The sequence below is a fragment of the Macadamia integrifolia genome, chromosome 13 (genome assembly GCF_013358625.1).
Source record: "Macadamia integrifolia cultivar HAES 741 chromosome 13, SCU_Mint_v3, whole genome shotgun sequence".
Lineage (NCBI taxonomy): Eukaryota > Viridiplantae > Streptophyta > Magnoliopsida > Proteales > Proteaceae > Macadamia > Macadamia integrifolia.
The window spans coordinates 22276698-22280542 of NC_056569.1; the positions used below are offsets into that span (position 1 = coordinate 22276698).

Genomic DNA, 3845 nt, shown 5'->3' on the forward strand with positions numbered 1-3845 from the left:
GGGATATGGTTCAGTGTGTTTATATCGTGTATCCAAGATAAACGAGAAAGATCATAAAGCCAGATCTTAACCAAAAAGTGGCCACAAATTTGGATGGTTAGTTAGATTTCTTCTAGCAGAGGGAGAAAAAGTGTCACACCCCACCTCCACTCACTTGGAGGCTAGTGACATGGACACGCACATGTATTCACAATCCATCCAGGATCCACGATGCAGTACTTTAAATTCATACGATTATGAAATGAATCTAAGATCACATACTTATCATATAAACAAAATATATCCACTGATCATTTCTATTGATATTTACCATATTTACACAAAAAAATGTTTTCACATTTGGATCATAATTACAGTTATGCCCCTATAGGGCTACATCTGTATATACAAAAAAAAAATCAAAAAGAGAATATGATACTCCCATCTTCAACGTGCTCCAAAAGCACAGTCATCACACACGCATCCATTCTCGTGCGCAACTAACTCCTCATCCCAAAGGTCACCTCCATAGAGAGTTGGATCCTCAATCACAGTGTTCGAAATGTTACCTGAATCAACATCTAAAAAGGGGCAACAACGGGGGTGAGCTTCCACGAAGCCGAGTGAGAGGTAACACACACAAGCAATCATGACAATCCAAGAAAATGCAATAGTATAAATATCCATGCCCAACCACATCAATATGAATGCAATGACATGATCCATTTATTATTAAACAATTCTAATCAATAATTTCTAAGTTCAAAAGGGGTATAAGTGCTATTGCAACATAGGTGTTATTCCCAGTCATGAATGTACGTTTTCAATCCCTAGGGATATAAACTAGTTGCGAGTCAGGAGCATATCGATCCTTACATGGCTACTTTGGTACCCAGTAAGCCCCTATTAATAACCCTCCCATAATACCATTACATCGAATCCAACATCGCATGTAGGGTATACCCGTCACTGAATCAAACATTGCGTGAGGGTCTATCACGATGTTGGCATCTACGCACCTCAGTCATCAAAAATCGTCCTCAACCACAGACCATCGGACGAAAGGATTAGCCAATACGTACACACATACACACTCATATTGAGTATGTAATGCCATCGACACCAACCATTGGCCACCCTGCACCCCAGTCTCTACATACACATGCACACACACACACACACACACACACACACACACACACTCACCCTGAGCATGTAGTGCCTCAACACCAACCATTGGCCACCTTGCACCCCAGTCACACACACACACACACTCACCCTGAGTATGCAGTGCTGTCGGCACCAACCGTTAGCCACCCTGCACCCAGTCATACACATATATACACACACATACACTTACCTTGATCATGCAGTGTTGTCGGCACCAACCATTGGCCACCTTGCATCCCAGTCACACACACACATATGCACAATCATAATCCACATTCTCATGCCACATCAACACTTTACACAAGGAATAATATAATAATATGAAAAATGATATAATTCATCCACATATGCATTATGATACAAGCATTCCATAAAAGCATACAAAATCTCCTCACCTCAAGTCCTAGGTGATGATGGATAACTGATGGCCTCACATTGTGTCTCGTCACCTCTTGGTTCTACTCCTAAGATACATAAGGATTTTAAGAAATAAACCGCCCATAGAGAAATGAGACCCTAGGCCCATAGAGAAATGAGAACCTGGGCACATGTTCTAGCTTCATTTCCTATTTATCTTTTCTTTGAAATCATTCTCAACTTAGGGTTTTATGACCATAGGGTTAATTTATATATGGGGGATGTTCACCCACCTCAATTAACTTAGATTAAGTGTAATTAATGGTTTAATTAAGATAGGTTTACACAATGCATCCAAATTCCCCAAAGTTTCAATCGCGACTAAGTAAAATTTGAGGAATTTCGGTTGAGGGTGTAGGTAGTGACCACCAATGGCTTATGTGGTCACCGCAATCCACTATACATATATTTAATTTCATTTTCCCACACCCAATTTCTGGTTTGAATGGTGGGGTATAGAGGGTTTGGGCAAAACCCACCATTTCTAGGGTTTAGTTACCTAAATTGGGAATTTTACTCGGGAGGGCTCATAGACTCAAATTGATCCATCAATCTTGTTAGGGTAGGTCTCTTACACTAAATACCTCTCCCAATTTGTAGTTTTAATAAGTGGGAAAGTGGGTTTTAGTAATTTTCCCCATTTCTAGGTTTTATATTGCCCAAATTGAGGTTTGAAGTGGGGATTTCTTAAAGGAAGGTTCATAGGTTCCAATGGAACCATTGATCTTGCTAATCAAATCCCCCTCCTAATTAGTAGTTTTAGTGAGTGGAGAGGTGAGAATCAATTGGGGTTTCTCTTACCTAGCTTAAGAAATAGTGGAAATGAAGAGAGAGAGAGAGACAACTTCCTATAAGGTAGCGAGAGAGAGATGGTTTACCTTAAATGGGTAGATGCTCCCTTTGCTCCCCTTTTCTTCCTCTTCCCTTGCTCTTCCCTTCTTCTTCTTCTTCTCCTTTCTCTCTTCTCTTGCTTTTAGTTTGGTAGGAATGAAAAGAATGGGTAAGGACTTTTATTTATAGAGTCACTTAAGTTAACTAAGGTTTGTTTGGCAAAATAATGGTTTCTACCATTTACTAGTTTAAACTATAATTTGAGATAACGGGCTCACCTTGGGGTGTCCCAATATATTAATCTACTTCTAATTCTGTTGTCTCACCCTTGGGATTGGGTTTGAGTTATCTAGGTGTGAGGGATTGGGCCCCACGACCAAATAACCCCGTTTTGGCCTGTATTTTCACTTTTAAGGTTCGGGGATCTTCCCGTGAAGTATGAGGGCTTAATTAACCTTTTCTTCTGCGCCCGGAACCCCTTCCAATTTTTAAGACATGAGTAGCAAGTGCAAGTGGAGTCATCCTTCTCTTCCCGGCAAAATACGGCTGCTACCCAGTTTTCATCGGTACCAGTATCCTCCGGTGCCTCATCTGTACAAATAAAAATAGGAATTTTAGGGCACGGGTATAACAAAAAGTAATGGAAAAGGCTTTACTAGGAAAGAGAGGATGCAATGTACAACCCTTTTTTATTTAGGTAAGAGGCTTTGACCCTCCTATTTCTCTATTATGCTTAAATTGATATAGCCTATAAAACATAGAATTACAATTCTCACATACTGTCCCAATATCTTTCTCCATTGAAGTGTTTCTCTTCTAATTCCTTCAATAAAACTGATCAATAAATTCTCACTAAACCTTTTTTACTTCCACTTAAGAAAATTATCCAATAGGGGCTAAAATTCTCACCTAGTATTCTTCTATACAACTCCTATATGTTCTTCAACTTGCTCTATTTAGTTTTTTCAACCATTGTAGGGTATATGCTGCTGCCATGATTATAGAGTTAGGAAGCTTGGACCATCCATGTGCACCCTAATAGAACTCTACATTCAAGACAGTATATGCATAATTAACTGCTAAAATATTAAAACCAAAGTGAGGATACTCAAAAGGGTCTAGCTAAAACAGGAGGAGGTTTCTTGTTGGTTATCAACTTGGGCCAAGAAGTTTGAATCCAACCAGAATCAATTCTGCCCTCACCCAGCAATAGTAGGCCTCAAGGAGAAATCAAGACCTCTTAGTTGTGAAGGGGTCCTTGCCATTGAGCTACACCTTGGGGTTACAGAATTTTCCCACTGCACTGCCATTTCCAATGGTGAAATGGTGGAGGTATGCAAATAATTTTGCAGCTAGCATTACATTTTAATGAATGCAATGTTTGACGCTTATGTTAATGCAGAAAAGCTTTCCCTACATCAAGTCAGATTAGGGGATATAGCACATAT

At 39.7% G+C, this 3845-nt stretch overlaps 1 long non-coding RNA gene across 1 annotated transcript; it reads right to left on the reverse strand.

Annotated features, from left to right (window-relative positions):
* Positions 1-289: 289 nt before the first annotated feature.
* LOC122059222 lies at positions 290-2577 on the reverse strand. Its single transcript, XR_006134004.1, has 3 exons — positions 2445-2577; positions 1545-1613; positions 290-560 (listed from the first exon to the last, which is right to left on the reverse strand). It is a non-coding gene; the product is annotated as an uncharacterized LOC122059222 (long non-coding RNA).
* Positions 2578-3845: the final 1268 nt, after the last annotated feature.